The sequence below is a fragment of the Aythya fuligula genome, chromosome 3 (genome assembly GCF_009819795.1).
Source record: "Aythya fuligula isolate bAytFul2 chromosome 3, bAytFul2.pri, whole genome shotgun sequence".
NCBI lineage: Eukaryota > Metazoa > Chordata > Aves > Anseriformes > Anatidae > Aythya > Aythya fuligula.
Window position 1 is genome coordinate 10,663,885 of NC_045561.1, and position 26,101 is coordinate 10,689,985.

Sequence of the window (26,101 nt, forward strand, 5' to 3'; positions counted from 1 at the left end):
TACTTTGCAAGCTTCTGGGCTTCCAATCCACTACCTACGATAACAGCATTTCTTCTTTGTGACTCTCAGAGCAGTCCTGCTGGTTGTACTTTTGTAGGAAAAATAAAAATAATAATAAAAATAAAAAGACTGGTTAGGTAGATAGATGTTTATCTGCTATATACGAGCTGTGCTCATCCCAAGGCATCGTACCCTGGGGAAAGCACTCTTCAAAGCTACAGGGGAGCTGCTTAAACCCCACAGCCCTGGGTCAGGACTTCATGATTCCCAGAGTCACAAACCCACAGCTCTTCAGAAACACACGGACACTAACGGGAAAGGACAGAGAAAGCAGCATCCTTTGAAATGGGATTCACCCCCTCACCAATTCCTGCTACTGGCCCTGGAAATGGGAAAGGAAAACAAACAAACAAACAAACAAAAGTAATTTATTTGGTTATTTATTTGGTTAACTCTTTGTAACTAAATCTGAGTCCATGAATTTCCAGTTTAATCTTAGTAGGCAACAGCACAAATTTATTATTAAACCTCCTGGAATTTAACGGGAGTGTTTACACCTCTTTGGAAAATTCAGTTGACACGGTATTTATTATCTTACCCCATGTGACAAAAGCTGAAGAGATGTAAAAGCAAGAAACCCATTTTTTTGGAACAAAAAAAACCACCCTCAACACTATTTCAAGGATGGCACTGGCTAGATATAAACCAAAAAGAAAAAGGAGCTTGAAGAGAAGCTAGGAAATGGCTGGAAAGAAGGAAGATAAAGACAAGAGTCCTACCAAAAACCACCCAAACAAACAGGAAAAAAAGCTACCAAAGCTGGAGGGTGGGATAAGCAGCTCCATCACCACAACCAAACGCTATCATTAAAGCCACTGCAGCCTCAACACTGCATTTTATCATGTCATTAGATGTTTTCTTCTTTATTTGGCAGAGATGCACTCCAAAAGACATCTCTAAAGCTATTTTTAAGACAGAAAGGATTTTAAAATAGAAAATGCGTGTTCCACAGCCTGGAAAGTAAAGAAGTATGCAACTAATTCCAGAAAAATTTGAAGCAGAAACCCAAATAAAATCCCTAAGTATTTCAACTACTCTCAAACTGGTAGCCTAGAAAACATTAAACGCTTAAGAAAGTAAGTAAGTAATGCTTGTACACTGCCACAATCTAGGAAGCTCACACGTTTGATTGTGAAACACCCATTTCTGAAGTCCACAAGACCCAGTCTTGAAGTTCTCAATGCAGGATGAGTACTAAAGACCAAGCTTAACACAGAAGTAACATATATATTAAAAACCCCAAATGAATACATATCAGGTTCTTCTTCTTTCGAAGCAGTTTTAGAATAATCACATCACAAAAGCAAATATATTCAAGTAGAAAGGAGATAAATCTAGACAGAGCAGCAGCCCCTATCCCAAGAGCCTTATTTTTACTGATGAGAAGCCCTGAGAAGGAAAGCACACAACAAAAGCAACCTCAGATTTGCTTCCATCTAGCAAATATAAGAACTTACAGCTCTGCGCTTAGACAATGACATCAAAATTAATGATTTCCCAAATCTCAGCAGGTACTTTGGTCAGCTGCATCTCTTGCACTTGGCGAGGAAGCATTATGAGCTCGGTGGCCCACCTGCATTACTGGGGCTTTGTGGATCACAATTAGGGAGAACGCTGAGGAACCTCCTAAATTATGCAGGACACAGACCGATATTATTTAAATTAAGAAGTCAGACTTAACAATGAGGTCTGAACTAATAACGGAAGTTCAATTTCTTTTTTTTTTTTTAATCTGTAGCTCAAAGATGCGTCCCAAAACTATGAATCAGAGGCCTTGAAGAAGTCCTTCTGCACTTTCCCCTTAAACAGATAGTTTGTCTGAACTTGTTTCACCGCAAGCATGCTTTTTTAGAGAAAAATCTTTTTACATTTCTAGGCATGTAGAAGCTGCTTCTCACTTGAGTTATTTGAAAAAAATCACATTCAACTCTGCATTAGTTACTGCTCCGCCACCTGACATCACAAGATCTCATGCGAAAAATGCCCACGAAAATTATTTCTTAGCCTGCACTGGATGTACTTCCACAAGGTACCTATTATCACAAAAATAATACAGTAAATGATAAAGAAGCAGACAGAAGGCTATAGTTATCGTAATCTCACCCAGAAATAAAACAGAGTTCAGAAACTTCTTAGGGGCAGAGTGACTGAAAAAATAAAATAATACGCAGCATTCAGAAAACAAAATGAGTAACATGGGGGCAGCAAGCATCACTGCTGCAGGGAATTTACCTCCAAGACTGTTTTCCCCCCCCAGTTACCATAAAAAATGTAGGCGAGGAAGAACAGAACAAAGGTAACCTGGGGCTGAACCGGACTGCCAAACCCCAATCAAATTTGCACGAAGACTTCCGATCATCTAAACATTTTCTCCCCTGCAACTTCTGCCATAGGGAAGAAACTTCCTTCAATTTTTTATTTCAAAGCACTTTTAAAACATCACAGGGATCATTTACACAACAGCAGTCCCACAGCACAATGCTCTGCTCCAGATACGTTTCAGGAACAGTTGCCAAAACAGGATCTGCGAGGAACATTAATTGTAGTTAACTATCAAAGCTGTGATCAGATTCTCAAATCCTCATCTTGAATTAGTTTAATCAGTTTAGCCCATATGATCTAATTGCATAATCATTTGTATGGGCTCATTTATCAATTTTTTTTGGAAAGTCATCTATTTCCAAGGATGGAAACGCACCACTGCGTTTTACAAATCCATGTTACAGATGCATTTTAAAAGTCCATGTTAAGGAACTCCAAAATGTATGAAACTGTACTGTGTATATGTTAATACGATTTAATTGTTGTTTACAGAACTCAGAAGACCGTCATACTAAGTGGTTATCGGAAGGAAATTGTTTAAATGTTTATCAGTCTTTCCCCGCCCTTGGACTAATCACTGATAAATTTTTAACATACTCCCAGTTCACCTTAAAACATAAAAAAGCATGGGAATTTTGAGCCTTCATGCTCTTTCCTTCAGCAAGGATTTCATTATGAACCCCTTTCTTGACTTTCAAAAGCGCTCCACCTGCCAACCACAAACCATTGAACCCAATTCATTATCCTTCACTGGAACATTAACTTGGTGAAAAGCCACCGGGCTACCAGAACAACAACTTTGTTCATTAATTCCTTTAGTTAATCCCTGCTTTGTCTGGCATCTCAAACGGGGGCTCCGAGCTGGAACTGCGGCTTCATCTTTTGTAGTGCAGCACTCTCCACCCAGCTCAGACATACCCTGCCAGTCACGCTGTGAGGCTCCATCATCTTGCAAACCCATATTTCAAGCGATTAACCCCTTCACTTGTAAAATGTGATTGTACTCAGGAAGTAGAATTTGAGAAAAATCCACGCCTGAGATGCACGTTACTTATCTTCCTCGTATTTAAGAGGGAATTGGCTCCCAAATTTCAAAGCCTGCTAAGAGGTTAACATGCACTTTACCATCTATCTGCTCATTTAAATGCTCTGGAAAAAAATATAATTTTTAAACAAATGGAAACCACCAAGTTCTGAGCATGCTGTGTAGTCAGGATTCTTCTTTGAGGGAAATTATAACAGTTTTTACCTGCACATAATGGAGCAGCTACGTTTCTACGGTTTGTAATAACCCAGATTTCTGGCAGCAGAGCTTGAAGCGAAGAATCAGAGCGCGTTTCAGCGTTCCAGTTTAGGCTGGATTAATTTATTCCCAATCACAGCTTTATGTTGACAAGTGTCAGCAAGTTTTTCTGAATCATAATAAAGATAGTTTGTATTATTAGAGTGATAATGGATTGCCATCAATTTGTCATGACATGCAGTTTGCCCAACATTTTTCTGAAAAATGTATCACAGAATTGTTTTCTCTTCCAGATGCCATTTTCTGCAACCCTTTGCTTGGTATTAAAAACAAAAACAACAACAACAAAAAAGCACAGCTGATAAAAGCACTAGTTCTTGCTTCTGACTGTTTCTTTATATCCGTATTTTGATATTCGTTATGAAGGAATTTCACAAACAAATTCCACTCCAGTAGACATTATACCACTGTTAAAGTCGCACTATAAATGTAATTCATCGGTACACTTATGGTGCATATCGCCATTTTACTTTAAAGAAAAAAATGATACTGATTAATTTGGTCCGATTCAATCCTATTGCAGCTATTCTTGGTTTTAAATCATTTTTTTTCTAATGTCACAAGCACTTAAGCACATAACGAGTTAATCTGAAATACACAATAGAAGAGAAAAAAAAAACTGTAATGATGGAAAATATTAGAGTAGTACTTGATTCAAGTTTTGATAGTGCAAGGATTCAGAAGGACAAAATTCATACCCTACTTTTACATGTACCTCATCACTAATTAGGTTTCTAAAACACTGACTATCAAACCTGGGTATCTCATTATTTGCTTGTAGTAAATAGGGAACGGCATCTGCTTTCCTCATACGTGGACCGCATCCTTGTTCATTACCTTTTTGCAGAGCCATAGCAAATCTAACAAAGACACGGCAGCAAAGAGAAGAATGTAATTACAACAAGCAAAAGCAGTTACACGCAGCTCCTTGTCTGCGCATCTTCTAAGGCAGAACTTAAAATAGCATGTTTGGTTCTTATATAAGACCTAAAACACTGGGAAGCCACCAGGAACACTGCTAGGTAAAGAAATAATTGAGATATAAAATCAATCAAACAAAATGTTATGGGTTAGAATGCTTCCTTTAAGGAGAACATTAGCAAAACAATGAGTAACTTCTCAGTAACAGATTATTCTGAAAGCAAAGCTGAGTTAAGCAACCCATCACAACCCATAAAGAAACTTAAACTAACCAGGGATGGCATGATCAAGATCTCCCCGATAGGAACTACAAGGTTACTGAAATGCCTTGCAGCAAAAAGCTTGCAATGGCAAGGAGGTGGATTCAAGTCATTAGCTGCTAGTAGCTGTTCTTTCCAAGAACACTCAGCTCTTCACTGCAAGGGAATTCCTCAAACTAATCCAAAATGTCTTAGTAAGGACCAGATTTAGACTCCTCGTTACAGCAAAATGTTGGCTTCCAGTAATGTCCCCCATTATAACTTTGCCTTTCCACTGGCTTATTAACAATGGAAAATGGATTTATGGTCCTTCTGTACTGCACCTGAAAACTCATTTCTAGAAGGGCCATTGTAAATGTGAGAAGTCTGCCTGTTAAAACAATATCCCTACAACTAAAATCCAATCCAAAAAGAGTCATTGTCCAAGCTGCAGTCAATATGTTCCTAAATTAGTTTATTAAGTTTACTTTTCCTTTTGGAATAGCTTACCAGCAAACAAAATACAGATAGAAAATGTTTACTTCATAAAGCCTCCAGAAATCAATGCTTTCGATTTTGAATCTAATGCTGTTAGGGCCAGAAGGTCCATTACACAAAGCAGGAGTTTCAGGACACAGTTTTTGTTTTCCTCAAGTTATGTACGTCCAAGCAATGTTCCCCAGCTCCGATACAGCCCATGTGTCTAAATATAAGCCTTGTTTCTCATTACACAATGTTTGGCATTAATCAATACAATTGTACATTATGGTGGTTTCAACAAACACCGCATACGCCAGACACCTTCTATGAGGAAGTGTCGAATGTAAAAGCAACTTTAAAGTTACAAAACTCAGGAGGCTTCCTTCCAGCAGGACTCAGGCACTTATCTCAGGCTTCCTGTCCTCCCCAAGCTGGCAGTAAACACAAGGCATCCTCAGACAACTCACCCTATATAAGATCCAAACCTCTTTGCCACTGCTTTTCTCCCTCTCATCGCATACGAGAAGACTAAGTTAGGTGGCACAAATGGGAAATGGAACTAGCTCTGAGATATCTTCCTTTAAATCTTACTTGTCAGATTATACAGAAGCAGTCAAACGTATGCCTTCACTAGCTGCACTGTTTCGCTTCTCCATATTCCATTTATGCTCAGCCGTGGAATGCAAGGAACATCTGAAAAACACGAACCTGAACGTTGTGTTTGTTCATGACCCTCCTCTTAACCGAGAATAGCATCACTTCCCCAAAACAAAAAGACCCGGTTATTTTTACAGAATTGCTACGAGCAAAACAAACCTAATGTTTTCACTGCAAATCAACTGACTGGCTTCAACAGCTGCAGATAAAGACAGCGTACCTAAATCTGTGCACAGGCGTTGGGGAAGATGTTATAAGAACAAGCACGGTTTTAAACTCATGTAGGCAAACACGCTTGGCTGGGAAAGTCAACCAGGTTTAAGATCTGGCTCTGTGGGAACACTGCATTTGTGCGTAACCTACTGCACACATCCAAACAATGCATGAAGCGAGAGATTGCGTAAGGAATGCATAACCAGGATGCTTTCATTCCTAACATTTCTTCAATTCATTTTACAGCAGCGTTCAACTCTGCGAGAAAATGCATTTGGGGGTGTTACCCTGAAACATGTTATTTGGGAACCTGTTCTAAATTAAGATGAAAAGGTGCTGGATTAGAAAGTATTAGAACTAAATTACCTAAGGTCAGCTCTTCTTAGAGGTTTATTTACAGAGCAGTATGTTCTCCAGTGCACTCAAACCTCACGTACACTAAAGTAAAGAGCAGACTACAACTGCCTCGAGGTGCATTCTTAAAGGAAAGGGTCTCACAAAGCTCGCCAGAGGAAATATGCTAGCACAAGCAAAACAACTGTAGTTTTTCCCTCCATTACTGCAAACTCTCGCTTGCTTTTAAGTGAACTAGTATTTTCTTCAATGTGCAAAGGAGTAGGTGAGAAAAACAAAGCAAAAATGTACCTGACCAAAGGAAGTTAAACACACTTATCAAGAACTCACTGACATTATTCAGCATTTATCCCACCCACAGACATTGCCGTACTAAGAATATTAAGAAACATTCACAATAAACGAGGGACACCTAATACTGCAAAGAATAGGATCTATTTTGCATCATCTTTCAACAGACATATGACCCCGAGGCTTCATGTTTCCTTTCCCCAGTACCTACTTTCAAACATACTAAAGGTAGGTGAAGATTTCCCTTCCTTGTGGTTCTTCCAAATGACTCTTGGATTTTTTAAAGACAAAGAACACGAACACAAATTACTTCCCTTACAGAAACAGACTCATTAACTCACCGTGCAATTGGTGCCCATACAGACACATTCCTTGCAGTGTCAATCCAAAACTTTAATTGCTACAGACATTAGCACAGAACAAAGTCTGCTGGAAATGAGACTGTCAGTTTTCAAACACGGCACATTTCAAGACTTTTGTGTGTGTGTGTGTACATAGGAGCAGCTTGAAGTAAAAATCTGTGAAACCTACCGACGAGTAGGATCTGAGAGAGGCACTTTTCCAAAGAGGACTATCCAGAAAAATCATAAATGAGTATTTTGAATCCCCATGAAAAGGTTAGCATGTCATTGCAGTAAAACATTCACAAAGACATAGTTTAAGTTGTCAGACACTACAATAGCACAGAAAGGAATGAACAGTCTGTAGAAAAAGATAATGAGTATCTGAAAGATGATTATGCTGCTGAGTATCGTGCAAACAACCAGATCTAGCACAGGTTTCTTTACCACTGGTTTTCCAACTGATACCAGTACATTTCTGTACAGAGAGCTCTATGAATATTTCAAGAGGCAAGGGCAAAGAGTTGGCTGAAGTCTGTCTAAGCTGGTTTATTATTTCCACTGTGAAAGACAAGTCTTCTGAAAGTGCTTAAGAGTTTCAGGGGTTTTTCATGCAACTAGGGTGTTAAAATGCTGACATTAACTTAAGCTAGTAAAGCATTTCTTGATGGTTACTTACAAACATGAAATCACGTGCTGCCTCAATCAAAATAAATATGTAAGAAATACAATTGACTGCAAATAAGTCTAAATTTTTAGAGATCTATGAAATCCTGTGCTAAATGAAACCATGATCATGGCAAAAAAAAATAAACAGAAGAACTGGATAGCACAAATTGCTATATTCAGGCTGAGATCCTTCAATTGTTTACTTATAAACAAATTAAGGAAGTCAAAAGAAGAGGTCATGCTTTCACATGACCTTAGAAGGTCACACAACATGTATTTTATTCAAAACATCATGTGGAAAGGAAACACCACAACATATTACGTTTTCTGAAGCCTCTTTCCTATGCAGCTAATTCGTATTTAAGTTTCAATTCTCATACCCTCAAGTTTATGCTATTAATTTTCACCTACGTGATAGAGAGATTTCCTGAAAAAATAAAATAAAATAAACTTATCAGTCATGGGTACTTCAGCTCTTCCCCTGGCTCTCCCAATTAACACGCTATTCCTCCAGATACATCTCCAACTGCATTATGAGCGTGCCTACAGACTTCTGTCTGCGCTGACAATACAACCTAATGTTTTTAGGCTTAAAGTAGGCTAATTGGTTTTCCGAGTCTAGTTCATACGTCTAGAGAATAAAACAAGAAGGAAATACTTTTAATTACGTTCAACCTCTAAGGACCAGCCCAGTTAAAAAACCAACTTCCATCAAACTCACTTTGCCATGAACTCAGCAGCTGAAGAAATCAGCTCTAACGCAGCACATCGTGCTGTAAAACGCACAAGAGAACAAAACTTATGTGACCAAGGTGGTACAGCTCCTGTTAATGAAGTTTTTTGTGGTACCTCAGTTCATTTACGAGCAGATGTTTACTTCAAATGGAGCAGCAAACTTCCCAAAGTTTTGATTTCTGTGCAGGGCGCTGAAGCTGGACGAAAGGGGCTGCCACCACCAAGAAACCAACTTAGTGACACTCTGAAGGAATGCTAGGGCTTAACCCTTCATTTAAGAAACTGTTCTTCTCTAAGAAGAATATTTTGGTTTGTTGGATCGCCACGTACAACAACAAACTGCAGCATCAGTGCTCAGTATGCGTTTCAGCACTTAATACGCGCTTTAATGTTTCTGCTGATTTTCAGAACGGCGTTATGTTGAGGAAAAGCACCCGACCCACCACATAACTTTTTTTTTGGAGTGTCATCTTCGCCTGAACGCAGCTCCTGCCCCTCTGAGGCGAGGCAGAGCAGCAGAAACACAGCCCCGGGGCCAGCCCCAGCGGTGGCTCCGCACCACACGCCCCGAGCCCCCCTCTCCCAGGGCGGCCCCAGCCCTCGGCCCTCAGCCGCCCCCTCACGATCGTGCCCGGCCCTTGGGGCCCGGCTGTCCCCACGTCCCCGGGGGGCTCTCCAAGGGACAAAGCCGAGGGCTGAGGTCCGACCCCTGGCCGCTGCGGGGATTTTCACCTCAGCCTCCGCCGGGCGCGGCTGGAGGGAGGCAGGGAGGGAGGGAGGGAGGAAGGGCGGAGAGGAGATCCCCTCGCAGGGCCCGGGCGAGGCAGGACAAGCCCCGGGGATCCCCCGCTCGCTGCCGCGGGGTATGGGGTGCCCTTCCCCGGCCGAGGCCCGGAGGAAACCGGCCGCCCCCCAAACTGGGCGACCCGCCGGGGCGAGGGGATCGCGGCTGCGGCGGCGGCGCCGCCTCTTACCTGAGGGCTGCGCGGGGGGCGGCGGGGCCCGGGCGGGCATGGCTGCGGTGGGGTAAGGGGAAAGGGGACGCGGCCGGTTATCTGAGGCCTCCCGCGGCAGCCGCCATCGAGGGGGAACCCATGTCACGGCGACAGGAACCGCGTCGCGGCAGCCCGGCCCCCTCCCGGCGGCCACCGCCTCCTGCCCCGCTGCCGCCGCCCACTTGGCCCCGCACAGCCGCCGCCCCCGTCGCTCCCAGCGGCGGCCGGAGAGGCGGGCAGCGCCGGGGCGGGCGAGGCGGATAAATAAACGAGCGGGCGAGCGATGCTGCGGTGGAGGCGGCTGCTCCGCTAAGGGAAACGGCGGCGCTGCTGCGCGGCCGCCATCTTGAGTGCTGGCAAGCCTCCCCTACCGCGGCAGGGCGGCCATCTTGGACGAGGGGTGAGGCGGGGGAGCGGCTGGCAGGGAGGTGAAGCCGTGGCCGACATGTTGAGTGAGGGCAGCATTTTTTTTTTTCGTTTTTTTTTTTTTTTTTTTCTTTCTTTTCTCCTGGCGGCCGTTATTTCCGCATAACGGCACCCCGAGTCGGTCGGGCAACTTCCACGGACCCTTGGGTCTCCCCCGGTCCGTACAGCCCCTCTGGTGCCTCAGGGAGCGGGCTGGGGTCTGCAGCTGCGAGCCCCGTGTTGCGGTGCTTTCCGTGCTCTCACCTAGTGAATGTGAGGGATTTAAGTCTTATTTTTTTTAAGAGGTGCCCTGTGGCTGCGCAGGGTGGAGCCTGAGGGAGGCTGCTCGGGTGCGGAGCCGGGAATCCTGTCAGGAGCCGTGCCCTGCCCTCACGGCTGCCGCGGTGAGGGGGCTCGGGGCCGTGAGGGAGTTTCTCCGCGGAGAGGTTCGGCAAACCGGTGGGAACATAAAAAAAGAACTCCCAAAATAGAGCTGAGGAATCGGGGAGAATCTGTCGGAGTGTTTCAGCGAGGAAAGTAGCAGGAGGAGAGCTGAGAGAGGACAGTGCTTCGCAGTGGGAGCAGCGCTGCAGAGGATGGGTGCCCCTGGTGTGAGGACTCGGTGAGGGCTCAGAGCATCTCTTCGCAAAATCTCTTGAAGAGATTTTGGTTTTGCCTGTGTTATGAGGTGGCTTCATTTCTAATTCTTGAGGGTTAGGATAACATTCCTGCATAGGAAATTGTTGATTGCAAAATTTTGCCCCTTTGAAGTTTAGGGGGAAGTAGTCTGATCCCATGTATGTGATCCCACAATCCTGTTTCCAAATCCACCTCTGGAACAGACAGCAGGATCGCTATTCCACCTTTTATGTCTCTGCGTGACCAGGGGGCAAACTTCTTGAACTTCAGAGCTTACAAACCACTTAATCCTCGTGGAGTCCCTGAGGGCCTGCCTGCGTCAAGCTGAAACCTCAGTTCCTAAGCACTGGGGGCTGCCAGAGTTGCCTCCTTCAAAGAGTAGCTTGGTACAAATTTGTTTCTGGGAAATGAGATTCATAAGTGTCTCCATTTCATAGAGAAGGTCTGTGCATAGGCTAGTTTCAAGTGCAACTCTGGTCAAATCTTCCTTAGTTGAACTGGGTTTCTCAAGGTTGTATTTTTATGGTTCAGTTCACTTGTTTACTGTGCAAATTCAGTCAAAAGGCATGGAAAGACTGTCAAGAAAGCACATAAGGAGATACTGTGGTGGTTATATTTTTTTTATGTGCCCTTTTCCCCAAGGAGCACAAGCAGACAATGATTTGACCTCATAGATGAAAGAACGTTAACAGCAAAACCACTAATAAAAATCATGGGAAATACCACATGCATACTTCTGTTTGTTTTTTAAAAAATGCTTTTTTCCCTTCCTAATGCCTGTTTACACTGTATTGGTAAGTATTGTCAAAACTGCAAACACCAAGTATTTTAAAATGCAAAACGAGGTTTTTAAATAATGTGCGAAGCTTGATATACATCCCTTGACAGTAGCAAACTGAACACTACAGTGGTTACAACATGCTGACAAATTACAATAATAAAATAGCAATCAAAGCGTAATAATAAAACTTTGTTCCTATGGAGGCTTAAGCATATATTTAGACACAGTAATTTTTCTGAGGAAGGCTTAAAACAGGGTTGTACATATGACTCTTCGTGTTTGAGATGGGTTTGTGAATAAAAATGACTCAAATGCTTTTTAAGAGTAATTATAATTAATCTACTAATTTAATAAGACATATAAGGCCTCTGGGAAGCATGGGAAAATTATATTGTTAATACAATATTTCAATTACATTAGGAGTCCTGTTACAATAGCTTAAGATAATCATAAGTGACTATTAATGAGGCTGGGTGAGTGTTACATTTCGCCACCTGGTGGCTGTTTTCTTTTTTTCCAGCTTAGTGTGAGAAATGCAGTGTAAAGCTTGTGCTGACCTGGCAGGACAGGAGGAGAAGCAATGAGGGGACTGGAAGGTAGGAAACTTAGCTATCAAAGAACTTTGACCTTCACCCAATGTAAAACGTGATTTACAATTGTATGGGTGAAGAGAAAAATCTGTAGAAGAAGTGAAATACTTAGTTGTAAAGCACCAGACAAATTAGGTAATTTCTTCCCATATCTGGCAACAGCCATTCAGTTCTAAAGCCCCAAAATATACCTCAGAGTGTGCTGTTAGTCCATGGAGCATCTTTTCCTGTACCAGCCATGTTTATATAATGGTCATTGGCTGTGTGTGTTACCCACCCCTATGGCAATATTGTAAATAACATAATTAGAGGAGCTAATTTGATTATTATCTTCTACAACTGAGGCATCAATGATGTGAATGAACATATTGGATAAACACTCTGCCTTCTAAACAACCCAGGCAGCAACCTGAGCCCCTGCACCCTAAAACAAATGCAAAGCTCTTGTGTGGAAAAGCCACAAGCCCAACCATGTACCACAGGAAGAGAGCCAGAAAGATCAGCAGCGTCAGTAATTAGGTCCTAGAATAGAAGGAAAATGGTTAAGTAAAATTCCCGGATGGTTTGAGGAAGTGAGTCATATCCTAAGTTACAAAGAAAGGCAGAAAATCCTTCCAAATGGTCCCTGCCAGTTTGACCAGAGGGAAATTTCCTTCTCTTGGTGGTGTTCAGTAGTTTCTAGGATCAGAAGCTTTAATCAGTATGCAGTTGTGAGTCTGTAAAATTCATTTAACTTTAATGCAGGATCAGATGAGAGGTAAGTGTCCTACATGAAAAAGTGAAGGTGATCTTCACTTAGGCATAGCATGAATGATTGACAAGATGTGTGGGATTTTTTTTTTTTTTTAGTCATTCCTGCGTAAGCTTTGCCGGTTGAAGGGGATTACGTTTGCTTACGAAGGCAGACTGACTCTTTATAATAGCATTAGCCGTGTTATGTATTTGTTCTATGAAGTGGAATCCACGAGTTACAACCCTATTCAAGGTTATATTTTCAACACATGAAAGTTTCCTTCACAGAATTGCATGGATTACAGACACTGTGTTATTTGAAGACTGTTCTAGAGTAGTGTTCTAAAAATCTTCAAACATTTTGAACTTGTTTCCCTTTTTTGTCTTATACTTCCGTGTTATTTCTATTCTGACAACATGATGAAAAAACGCTGTAATCTTGAGATATCCATCTCAGTGCGAAGCCCCTTTTACATAGTGCAGTAAAGGTTTTAGTTGAAGTGGGACTGGTCTTGATAACTCTAAGGTCCAAACTGGTTAGCCACAGCAAACCAGCTTTATGAGTCACTACTGCTAAGTCCTAAACTGTCAGGAGAGGGCGCAGCCTTCTTAGAAGTCTTAGGTGGAAAAAGATGGCATGGTGTGTCAAGATGATTCAGAAAGGCTGTCTCAAAAACCCACAAGGTCTGCAGGCTCGCTCCTCCTGGTTTAGGAATTGGGGATGACAGGAAGCACTTGTTATGATCTGCATCCGTGTCCTTCATAAACTCAGTTATTCATAATTCTCAAGAAAGTGGAGTATCTATAGGGAAAACATGAAGCTTTTTATTTCTCATGTTGGAGTTTACAATATGGTTCCTAACTGGAGCTTTTGGTTATACTATAAGCTGCACCACTACTGCATGGTATAATGCAGAATAGCTTCTGAAACACCTTGGATTGCTAACAGTGTGGTTTTTCTTTTAAAACAAATAAACAACAACAAAACTTATTGTTACTTTTTTATTTGCAAAATATGTATGGTACAATGTGTCTTCTGGCAGTGCAAGCTTTGTGTACGGAATAAACTTACTCTAATCAAAAGCTAGATAAGTTTTTATACTTCAGGCAGTTTGCTTTCCTCTCTGCTGAGTCTGGCAGTGCTGCAGATCAGAAGCTAGACATTCTGTTTCCTGAGAAATTGTGGTGCTTGATTTTATTTTTTTAATTCAAAATTGAATCAGACAGTTGAAGATCTGAAATTATCCATAGAATGAGTTTAAAATGTTCTTTGGGCCTACCAGATCATTTCATTTCACTAATGCCAGAGCCCTTCATTTGTGCTATTGTCAATGCAATGCTAACTAATTTAAATTTTTTTCCATGAAAATGAAATATAAAAGTAGAAAATCAAGCAAATTGAAAACAGGAAGTCAAGCTCTTGCATTTTATCTTCACAGAATGTTTTGATTTTTTTCCCATCCTGACATGCAACTGAATTGGCACAGTTCTGTGAAATGCTTTTAATTTAGGAAAACTGCATTTATCTTAGACCATTATAGCTGAAATAACCCCTGCTACTGCACTGTCAGGCAGAAAGAGCTTGTCTGACTGAATTCACCAATCAGCCTCAAAAGCTTTACATGAAAATTGTTTGTGGCTGTGGTTTCAAAAGGTGGGCATTATCAAAGCTGGCTGAATGGATAATACGCCCTTTCCTCTGCCTTCTAAATAGGCAAGTTATTGAAAGAAAAATTGTGCAGTTACCGTTACCTAAGTTAAACAAAGCTTTGTGTGAGAAGAGGATAAGCTAAGTGGCCTGCTACTGAACTGTACTGCTGATGAGTCTTTGAGCATCGGAAGATGCTAAAAGACCTGAAGCAGTCATTGTTTTTTTCTTTATGCAGTGATTAGTGCCCTGAGCTCTGTCCCGAATCAATGCAGACTGCTGGGCTCTTGCCGGAGTTAGAGATCAGGGAGCCAGGAGTGCCTCTTGGTCCCTGGGCATCCTCCAGCCACAATGGGGACCCCCTTGAGAAGAGACCAGCAGCTTTACCCCATTGGTGTCTGTGAGCCCAAGGCTCCATGTTCCCCGCTGTTCAGAGAGTGTCTTAATTCCTGCTCCGTGTCATCTTTATTCTGCTGACAGTGAAAGGAAATTGCTGAGCCTGGCCTCCCCATGGTTGGTGTTAGCTGTTATGGCCACTCCTGTGTAGTGATCCGTGTTTCCCAGGGCTGTAGTGCCTCTCAAAGCTATTCAGAGGTACAGAGATACACTTCTGAACATCTCAGCTGCTCACATCTTCTGTATCACCACTAATTCCATTAGCATTGACCTTTGGGCAAGGGAAATCACCAGGCAATGGTTTTTCTTGTTATGGGTATCCCACAGAAGTTTTCCAGTTCTTCAAGGGACGGCCTCCATCTATTCTAGTTGCATAACATTAACATTAATTTATATGCTTTATATGCAGCATATAAGGCCTCTGTTTGGAGTGCAAGTTTGTTACTATTTCATACAAATCTCCCTAGCTATCTTTACTGGAGTCACAGTTACAAAAAATACAAGGCATTACTATATCAGCAGCCCACTTTCTTGTGACTTGCAAGCCATTAAAAATCCCAAAGTTGTCTTTAAACAATCTAAATACGTGAACTACAAATAAAACTATGTAGTTCCAGGAAAAAAAAGATGAAATGACAATTATTTTAGGTGGGCCTTAGAAATCTCTTATATCCAGATGGCTTTTGGTTTTTGGCTCGGGCTTATTTGGGCAGGAGTAGGATTGCTGACACTCAGTACCGTGTGTTTGGGGGTGGGGGTTGTTTTTGTTTTCTTCCAAGGAACTCCATTGCAAGTCTTAACCATGTTTGGAGCCTTTAATGAACATGCAGGCTCACATTCTTGGCATGTGAAGGCTACCTAGTGGATTAACCAGCTAATGAATGTCAAAACAGCCTCGTTTTTCCTGCCATGGCTTAGACCACATCCTCAAAGTGGCAGAAGTGAGTGACATCAGTGAGGTAATACTACCCATATACCTGGCCTCTACATACTTAAGTAAGTAACTCATCAGCAGCATGTGCAAAATGTGTTTTAGTGTATACACTTCAACAAAGGCAAGGTTTTTGAGAAGGCAATAGACAAACCCAAGTATCTGACAAAAACTAGCGAGCTGTTAGTGATGCTGACTCTTCCTTGCGTGTGAAGGGCACATCAATTTTAAGGCAAGTGTGGGCTGAGAGCAGTCTGACTTCAGCCACAATTTAACTGTGTTACTCAGGCAAGCTGCAAGGAGAAAACAGCTGACACAGGTAGCAACCCAGCAAGCTATGGACAGCCAAAGTGATGTATAGAAAACACACTTTGTTTCCTCCCAGGTCTGACAATGCTTCCATCTCCTAGCAGATGTGTTGTGTGAGTACATCAGCTGTCAGCAGGAAAGCAAGATTTCTAGCTCTCTGTGGCAGAGCAAAGCTTGTGAGCGTGACTATTTTTTCATATTGAAAAAATACAAGATTTTTCAATATTATCTTTCAAGCTCAAGGCTGATGCCTCTTCTCATGTTAATTTTATCCTCCGTGTTTTTCTGCAGTGGGTTTGCTTTTTTGATTTCTGTTCATTGAGACCCAAAGCGTCTGGAAGGTAGGCATAACTCAGGGGTAGATCTCAGAAGAACAGGATTATTTTTTGGAAGGCTCTTATATGAGAAATATGCTCTTCTATGAGAAATTTGCCAAATCTGGTTATAAGTTGCTTGACAGAGTTGTTGTCTTAGGTAAATTATGAACGGCAAGACAAAATGTAAACAGAATGTACCATGTTCCAAACAGCCAAACTAGTTTTGAGTGCTAACAGAAAGACTGTGTGTCGCAGTTGCACTAGAGTTTGGAAAGCAAAGCACCATGAAGGCTGCACCAGCAGTTGTAGTGAGACCCGGGCTCTGAGAGTGAGACCCCAGCATGTGCACACTCTGATGCAGAATCTCACATGTTTGCAGAAAGCCACCTTTGCTGGTGCTTTAAACTAACATGTCAAGGTGTGGAAGTGGCCAGTGTTCCTTTCAGCTACACGCCTTATTCCTGAACAAGTAGCCTTTGGCAGCTGGGGTCAAGCAGCTCCTTAAATTGCAGAGCAAGGTTCACCACAGGGATGTGTTGGCCTCCGTGTGGTCCCCGGCCATTGCCTCACAAGCAGAAAGAAGCAAAACTGAACCCCAGACGTTTATGCAGGGCACAAACAGGCTGAATGGTGGTGGCAGAATGTGGGAAGGAGCAGGTAGAGGGGAGTGCGGAGAGCTGGGGGGTTAAGGGGACAGCGGGGCGTCAAAGGCAAGCACAAAAGCAGCAGGGAGATGAGAAACCAAACCCCCCCAGTCTCCAATATGCAGGATCACCTGAAGGACTCTTGAAAGTGGCTGGACCAGCGTGCTGCAAGGAGAGCTAGGGCAGATGAAAATAGGTAAATCCAGGTGCCTGAGCGTTCTGTGTAAATGCACCAGGCTCTAAGCAGGAACGCTCTCTTTAAGTCGTGTTTAACTGTGTTAAAGTTGTGTTTCTGTGCTGGGAAAAGGGTGCTGTCCCTGAGCCAGCTCCTTGAGTCTAGTAAACAAATACAATCCCAGCAGGCTTAAATGGTGTCACTGATGTGCTCTGCAGGAGCCCTTGCCAGGGCCAGTCAAAACGCAGACTACTACACAGCCTGTGTTATTGCAGAGGAAATGCGTGTGCATTTAGAGCAAGGAGCTGCAGCCACCCCTTCTCTAACCTTACTGGTCAAGGGTGTGCATTAGTGGTGAGTTTGGCTCATGGTTTTCATTTTTTAAGCACTGAAGTGAAAAAAAAAAGTTTAACAATACCATAAGACTATCAATTTATATGGCCTTCCTTGTTGGAAGGAGTCTAGATTCCCATTATAGCTGAGGGAGGGCTATTTTCAGAGCACCACACTGGGCTCCGTACCTTCATCTGGCCAAACTGGGACCCGACAGATCCAACCTAGGTGTTGAATTCTCCTGCCTCTGTTCTGCACGCACAGTGCTACTGAGTTGGAAACAGCTCCAAACAGCACCAAACCAGCCAGGAAATGTCTTCCCAACAGGAGCTGACTGTGAGATGTTTCAAAGAGGCAAACTTGTCTCAATTTCTCTGCATGTATGGAATTGTTTATAATGTAGGCCACAGTGTTTGCTGTCTGCTCTGTCAGATGCAAGTCAGCGGTTTGGGGGATTTAAAAGAGAGACTGATGGCGACTCACAATCAGTTTGCATGCCAATGGCACTGGTCCAATTGTCCAGTTGTGGAATGTTATATGAGCAGCGCAGATATAATTATATCCAGATTTGGCTAAAATCCATATTTTATCCATATTTATCCATATTTTGCTGCAAAGGGGCTTGTCTCCTCCTGCAAGAAATCCCCCGGGCAGAGAGCATATCTCAGTTACTCACTGTTTACTCCATATTGGGTGGAATTTCCAACAAATCCTTCTCTGTGGAGGAGCCAGGACGCAGGACCCTTGCTAGCGATGCAGCTATCTCCAAAAATCAAACCAGTGTCTGCTAGCAGCCCATCTCACTTAGCAAATGTTTCATCCTATGAGATGATTCACGCTTCTCTGAGCAGCAGCGAATTCCTGATGGAAAACCTGTTGGCAATAGCCCAGCTTCTTTGAGGAGCAGAGGCTCCTGTGTGTACCGTCACGTGGGAGAGCTGGAGGGAGTTTCGGGAGCACAGCGGAGTTCTCCTGCTAGTCAGATGCTCGTTCTGCCTGTTCAAAGAGCTGGTGGGATGTGAACCAGCTTTCGTTCCCAATTAACGTAGGCATTTTAGCACATGACTTCTCTGCGTGTAAATGTCTCCAGATGCAGTTGGACAGCAGGTTACACTGGGAAGGTTTTTCCACTCCATAGCTCCATCAAGACGCTTAAATTCCCCTACGGGCTGTGAATTCGGAGCCCCGTGTTACTTACACAGCTCTGGGCTTGGTGACTGTTTCTATGCAGCTACTAGCTAGGCCACCCCTCCGGAGAGCCCCCTTTTCTCAGTCTGACAGAGAGATGAGGACAGACAGAGCTACAGCTTTGTGCTCCCTAGCCGGCTCAGGGCGCTCACCCTCTGCACAGCACGACAAAGAATCGCTGTGCTCACGTTTGCCTTAGGGCTGGTTTGCTTTTACAGAGCTGGGCCAGTTTCTTCTGAGTCAGATTCTGTTATGTGCAAGCTGCTGTAGTGCCTTTAATTCGGTTAGGAGTGGATCAGATAGGGCTCTTCTCCCTTCACAATTATTACCTTATTGCTCTGTTTCTTAATGTGCGTTGTGGTAGCATTGCACAGCTACCAGCGTGCCCCAGGGCCCAGCGCAGTGTCTGCGGTGCGTTTTTCTCTCCTGATTGTGTACGAGGAGCCATCACAGCATTATAAACTTATCTCTAGAGTTTCTCGAGACTCATTCTGCCTGTGGGGAAGCTTCACGTGTGAAAAGTGTCAGGCCTGGGTTTTCCAGGGATAGGCTGGACCGTTACATCCTGAGCTGAAAAGACCTTTTCTTTTCCTGCACAGAACTGATGCGAGGGGGCAGGTGGCTGTAGGTCAGAGCTGTGTAGGACCCCAGCCTGGTGCTGCCCTAGATCAGGCTCCACATCAGCCTCCAAGTTTCCTTTAGGAGTCATAATTTCATTAGAGTGAGTATTGGTGGTGAATGTGAGTCCCGTGAAGGAGAGGAAACGATCTCTGCAGTTGTAGCAGTGCTGGTGTATGGAAAATACGCAGTGTTTGCGTGAGTTCTTGAGTGCCTGTTTGATTCCCCTCATTCTTTCTGTCTGATCTAATACCTCGGCGTTGAGTTCAACCATTTCACATCCTGGAAAGCAAACCTCACCACGACCACCACGTGCCCTTCTCCAGTGCACAGAGGCGCCGTTTGCATTTTCCATTGCACTGCTGGTGCTCCAGTATGGAAAAAAACAGAACCACTGTTCTACCAAGGCACTGGTTTGGTTGCTAGAAGAGAGGAAACTCCCAAGGGAGAATAGGGGGTAAATTGCTCTACTGGCAACTCTATTGCTCTACTCTAGTCATAGCTACCTCTTGCACACAGGTAGGCTTCTGACTCATTAGCATTTAAAACATTTTGAAGGTCAGGAATAAAGCTGAGTGCATCTGCCTGCGTGTATTTACACTTATCTTGCAAAGGACAAAAAGCCTGAGTGTGATTCCTGCTTTTTTGGTGATTAATAGTGTTTGTCTGCATGAAGATGGTTTTTTGTTTTGTTTTCTGAGGCTTTGGTGTGTGATCTTTTAGAGCTAATGGGCTGCTCCCGTGTAAAAGCCCGTCACAGGATACTCCACAGGAGCCAACTGCAATTAAAACCCAGAAAACTGCGTCTCTGTCCTTCTTTGACACCTCCTGTGGCTTGCTTTTTCTTTAAACTATGTCCATAGTGCTGTCAGTCTGTCAGAGTAGGACCACAGTTGCCTAAATCTTTGCCTTCAGAAGGTTTAGCCTGTTCCTAACTGAGCTAGGAATCTGTGTAAATGCTGCCTTGTATCTCTGAAGTCGTCAGGTTTAACAAAATAAATTAGATGAGTGTAGCACTGCCTATTTCTGCAGTCCATCAGAGCCTTTTACCCCAAATCTTTGTTCAGTCTTTAGCTGGGCAGAGTAGACAAGGCATTTGAAGAGAGTAAGAACACATCAGGACTCCTGAGTTTGCCTAAGACTGCGTATAAAAATAATATTGTCTTAGAAAATGAAAAGCCCGTGTCCTGCATCTGCTGAGCAAGGGGTTTCATGCCCATGTGTTTTCCCTGGGTGCTGCCAGATTGGCAGAGCGGGATGCAGTCTGACTGAGGCTAAATAAGCAGCTGGAGGGCTGTTATCTCTGTGCAAAGAGACGGGCCTGTTCCCTTTCTGTTTTCAGGCGGTCTGCCCGTTCCCTCTGCTCTGCAGCCTTACGGGAGGGTGAGCACGTTCGCACACATCATAGCACTGGTGCTAGCGGAGGCTGAGCCCAGCAAATTATTTCCGTCTCCTTCCCCCAGAGGGAGGCGGTCACTCAGTAATGAATACCTGGTATTTATACCTCTTGGTAAAGCACCCTGAAACGCCTGCCTGGCTGACTTGTAAATAAATCTGTGTGGCCAGCGATCATTCACACCGCTCTGGCGTTCATCCATTTTGCAGGGGTAGGATTGAAGCTGTGTATAAAACCAGGGACCCTACACAGCTCAGCTCAGAGTTGTCAGCTCCTGTAACATCCATGAAGTACCAGCAAAGATGAATCTGGATCTCTACATGTTTTTCTCTGCGTTTAGGAGTAGGAGACCACCAGTGAACGAAGGCTGAATGCCGCAGCGTTATTAGCATTCCTTGTGCTGTTTGCAGCCCGCCAGCCAAGAGCTGTTCAGTCGCTCGGTTTCTGAGGAGGTGCTGTTCTGTCTTCTTTCGCATGCAGGTGCTAAACAGTTCAAAAACAACTGGGATAAAAATAAAAATAAAAAAAAATAAAAAAAATTGCCATGTTCACTCTGAGCAAAAGGATTAACCTGCTCTTTACAAATATAATTCTGCTTTATCTGGTTTTACTTTTTGTGTAAAGGGAGGCACGGTGGTTTCCTTTTGCTGCCTATTTCTGGCAACCCAGGAAGCGTCTGGTTGAAAGCCACTGAGAGCTCCTGCACCCAATAATTACTTTGGATCTGGCTAGTAGGAAGCTCTGCTCTAAGCAATATGGAAAGTTAGTAAAATAAATAAGGGTCACATGTTTGTAGATCCTTCTTCACCTTATTTAGCATTCCTAGTTGATAAGTGTATTGTGTTCCGTACTCCTACACGGAGTAGCTGCTTGCATCCCCTGTGGGATGCTCAGGAGGGATGTGGTACAGGTGCACATCCACTCCTTCCAGGGCTTCTTATTCAGAGCTCCTACCAAGCGTGGCAGGACAGGTGAACCCCTGTGGAAGCAGAATTGCAAGTGTCTGCTTTGTTGTGTGAGTGATGCATAACCCACTGCCTTCAGCACTGAAAGCCTTTGTTGTGCTTCTGCTCTCTTAGGGTGGTAGTTTCCTTCCTATTAGCAGGTGCTTAAGGAAATGTCTGAAGTCACGTATCTGTGGTTGTTTCCAGCTCTTCTTTTTCCCCTAAACTTCAAACACCGCGGGTGTGTGCGGGCGTGAAGGGGACATCAGGCATCTCTCTTCATTTGGCTGCTCCGTCCAAGGTGAACGTCCTCAAGGACCCTTTTTAGACACGGGAGCTAGGGCCTCTGGAAGGCCATTCAGGGCATCAAAACCAGCCGTGATAAATCATCCTCTGGAGGAGCGTCTCTCTTTCCACTGCCTATATAGGGAACCCACAGAGATTACCGCGGCCGAAATTAGATGCTGCAGAAGGTGGCGTGAATCCCCCCCTCAGTTTCAGCTACTACTCACCCATGCCAAGGCTTCCCGTTTCCCCACTGATGTAGCCACTCCGCTGGCCTAAGCAAAAAAGCAGCCTTTGTGGAAAATTGTGTATTAAGCATCAGTCTTTATTACACCAAATAGCTCTCTTAAATCCTCACCCTGGGAAGCTGTTGACACATGTTTGAGTCACTCTACCACCTTCTCCCCATAAACGCGTGTGTAATTGTGTTTGTGTATACTAGTTACATGTTGCTGTGGAAGTTTTGGCATGCTGATATGTATCTGCACGCCAACCATCACAGCCCGTGGCTTCGTGGCCGTATATGGAAGTTCACCTGTGCAGATATTCATAATTTCCCTCTGGAGCTGCTTGAGAAGAGGACAAGCGGAGCTGCTACGTGCAGGAGACGGGTGACAGTCTCTGGCGGTGAAAACCGTGGCCTCCCCTTGGAAACCTGGCTCACATCACCCCAAAAGCCACGAAGGACATTTCTTCCTGCCGTGCCCTCCCTAGAACAAGGTGTTCCTTGTGGCGCGGTACGCTCTTAGAAGCCAAATCTGGCTACTCCCTTCCAGCACTGCAGGTAGAATAAGACAGCTCAAACACAGAGGAAGCAACAAAATTTATTTGGAGGCTGGCCAGAGGCATGGGAGCAGGCTGAGGAGATGGAGTACCGTTTGGTTTCGTGCCGTGGCTGTACAGATCGAGTGTCTAAAATCCCTTGTGGGGAGCGAGTGACACAGAGGGAGCCACTGGCTGCAGTTAACTGAGGGGTTTCCTGAAGGCCAGGTGTAGGAAAGCTTGAAAGCACACATTGCAGCATAATTAAAGGCTTTTCTGAAATGAAGATAAAACTTGATCTGCAAAGTCTGTACGGCTGGATTTCATGTTGCGCTACACCCCCTGCAGTAGGCCTTTATCTCACATTTACATCGGGATGTTAGGCAATCTGCCACCACCTACAATTTACTTTGACTGTGGTGACTGTTAATTCTTCCCGGGTAGGTTGAAGCCATGTGCTAAAACATTAGAAAAGTTTCCTGTCTGGTATTTGGTCATTAGGTTGAAAAGGACGGTGTACCTTGAAGAAGGTGATAATAAACATGATGAAAGTGTATAGAAAGCTAAATGATACTGAGAAGATAGCTTAGGGTCTTCTCTTTACTCACCCACGTATTAAAGGATAAAAGGGCACACGAAACAGAAGAGTGGTGCGTTGAAGGTGGACAGAGAGTTTCCTTTGCACACAATTCATAATATCAGCAGGCATGAACTTAACAGGATCGTGAAAAAGAGCAGGCATCTAATAACCTCTGACACCAAGCTGTCCTACTGCAACAACAAACATATAAAATTCAAGAGTACTGACCAGCTTTCAGACCAACTGTATGTGAATAAAATAATGCTCTCTGCTGCAGCATCCCTCGTGCTGCCCTCCAAACCGAATTCCACTTAGCAGAGCCAAAGACTGTGAACTATTTGGGCTGCCAGCTTTATCGTGCGTGACAGTCACTGGATGGTCTGGATGTTCCTGCGATGGTCTGTGATCTGATCATCAGTTTATTTATGTTGAATACAGCAACAGTCCACTGGCCTGACCACGGGCACAGGTCACAATGTGGCTGAAAATGAAAGGGAGATAAAGGGATGGAGAAGCAGAAGATTTGGGACGTTCTGTCACTTACCTGTATTGGCTGCTGAGTGCTTCAAGTGTGCGTTAGTGATTTCTTCTACAAGTGAACCCAAATTGTGCTCTACATGGAGACACTTGGGTTGGCTTTTGCTGGAAATGTTCCGACCTTCCTCAGTCCTGAACAACTCCTGTCGAAACCAGACCGATGACGGGACTGTTAACCTGGCTAATATTATTTCCAGACAGTCTGAACCACTCTTCTGTTTTATGAGATGTATAAATGCTTTACAAGACACATAAGTTCCCATCAGATGTTGTTGCACAGCTGCTTCGCACAGGCAGCTCCTGGCTACCTTCCAGCTGACTTTGCTTAGAGGCAGCTCAGCCCTACCAGCTGCGTGCCCACATCTGCACAGCCTTACACTTTTGCAGTCTTGCTGAGGTTTACTGAGCACCCACCAGCAGCAGAGACCCACGACCAAATCCTTGAGGGCTCTCTGTAGATGGCTGTCAGTTCTCTTTACTGACAGAAATGTGATTTTGTGCTTTATGGGACCAAGTAAGGCAGGAGAGATGCACCCTTGGACCTGCAAATGCATCATCTCTTCATCCTGGAAAGCGATTTTGCTTCTGACCAGCTTCACTTTCACACTGACCAGTGTGAGCCACACAGCTCCCAGGATACTCTTAGAGGCCCACATGCTGTCCTTGTCAGTTGCTGAGCTTCTGAGCTGTTCATTCGTGCCCTTTCCTCCTGCCCCAGACAGTGAAAGGATTGCTGGCACTGCCCAGTAATTCATCTGCTGGCATTTTAATATGCATAGGTACGATCATCCGATTGCTACCATTGCTCTGTGGGAATCTGCTTCTAAAAATACGCCAATCTCTGCTGCCCTCCAATGCATGCATGAGATAACATACCATGCTCCCTGGCTGCTGGTGACACACAGGAAGAAGGTAATCGATACAGTTGGTAATACAGCAAGCCAACAACACTCGTAATTACCACTGATTTCTCTTTCACTTAAAAAGCATCATCTTCCAGCCTGTGTTACCACAGCTTCAGCCGTACAGTGCACTCAAACGATCATGCGCTTTCCCTGCATGAGTTAATTAGAATCCTGTTAGTTTTCCTGAGAGCAGCTTTTGAAGAGGACAGGTTTATTATGGGCACCCTAATCCAGTTCGTGCTGTAGCAGGTGCTCAGTTGCTGTCAATCAATTATCAATTCGGTAGTTCCACCGAAATTGATAGAGATCTACCTGCTTGCATCGCTCAGGATACGATGCTGTGTTTTGTCTAGGGACCATCTTTTGAGCGCAAGGTGCAGCAAACAACTCCCTGCTAAGAAACCTGATCTTCCATGTTGCAGCCTCTCTTCTGCATTATTTAAATCGCAGGCAAAAGCGCTGTGAGGCAGTGGAGGCTGCAAAAAATAGTGTAGTGCCATTCAAGTTTCGCCATTTAAAAAATCGTGTTTTGTAAGAATTTTGCATTATGAATAGTCCATCTTAGCTCAGAGGATGTGCGTGGCATTACTCAACCTTACTGTCAGATATTCTGGCCCAAATAATGTCTGCCTGAGGAGTAAAGGGGGGACCTGGAAGCCTGAACTTTCCTGTTGTAGCCAAAAGTCCTAGCACTGTGACATGAGGTGTGTGCAGATCAGTGCCTTCCAAGTTACAGCAGCGATCTCTGAGAAGCCCTTGTTACACCTCTGGGCTTCTCTCTCTCTGCCCAAAGAATAAGAGCAGTAATACTAAAGGAGGCAAGGAGCATTCGGGAATTAACACGAATTGTAAGGTTTGTCAGTGCTTTGAAGTTCTTCAGTGAGTGGTGCTAAACAGAGTATCCCTTGGCTGGTGTCGGTAAAGGACACGTAATGCTCTGCAGCCAGCAGCCACAGCCTATCCTCTGGCTGGGGGGTTTGCGGTAATACTTCTTTCGAAGAGGACCTCTGAGAAAAGGCAGTGGAAAGGACCAGGAATGGATAAGGAAGCTCTGTTCTGTATCCACTCAATAATACAGAGTTGCTCACAGCCTTGCCTCTCGGGGTCTGTGTTTTAGCTGTTGAAGTTCTCCATCTCTCTCTTACAAAGCTGGGGTGGCCTCCATATGGCTGTTGTACTTCCAAATTCAAATATTTTGTTTTCCTTAGGAGACTGCAATTAATCTATCACTTTCTCAGTAATGTTTCTTCTAGCAATGGCCCTATTCTGTCCTTACTTCTGGTTTGGATCTCTTCTAGACAGTGATTATCTTTCCCATTACACAGAAAATTTCTTAGAGAGCAGCTAGGAAAGAATCCTCTATGCCTCTTGGAGCATGCGGTGCCAGAGCTGCTACTGTAGCTTGT

At 44.0% G+C, this 26,101-nt stretch overlaps 1 protein-coding gene across 3 annotated transcripts in view; it reads right to left on the minus strand.

Annotated features, from left to right (window-relative positions):
* The window catches only part of AFTPH (aftiphilin), a 46,721-nt gene extending 36,453 nt beyond the window's left edge, over nucleotides 1-10,268 (minus strand). For 2 of the 3 annotated variants that reach the window (XM_032184590.1, XM_032184587.1), the window contains exon 1: nucleotides 9,560-9,696. The gene's annotated coding sequence lies outside the window, so the exon portion shown is untranslated. Of the gene's footprint in view, nucleotides 1-9,559; nucleotides 9,697-10,249 lie in introns of those variants that run through there. The other variant, XM_032184589.1, reaches the window with a different exon arrangement.
* Nucleotides 10,269-26,101: the final 15,833 nt, after the last annotated feature.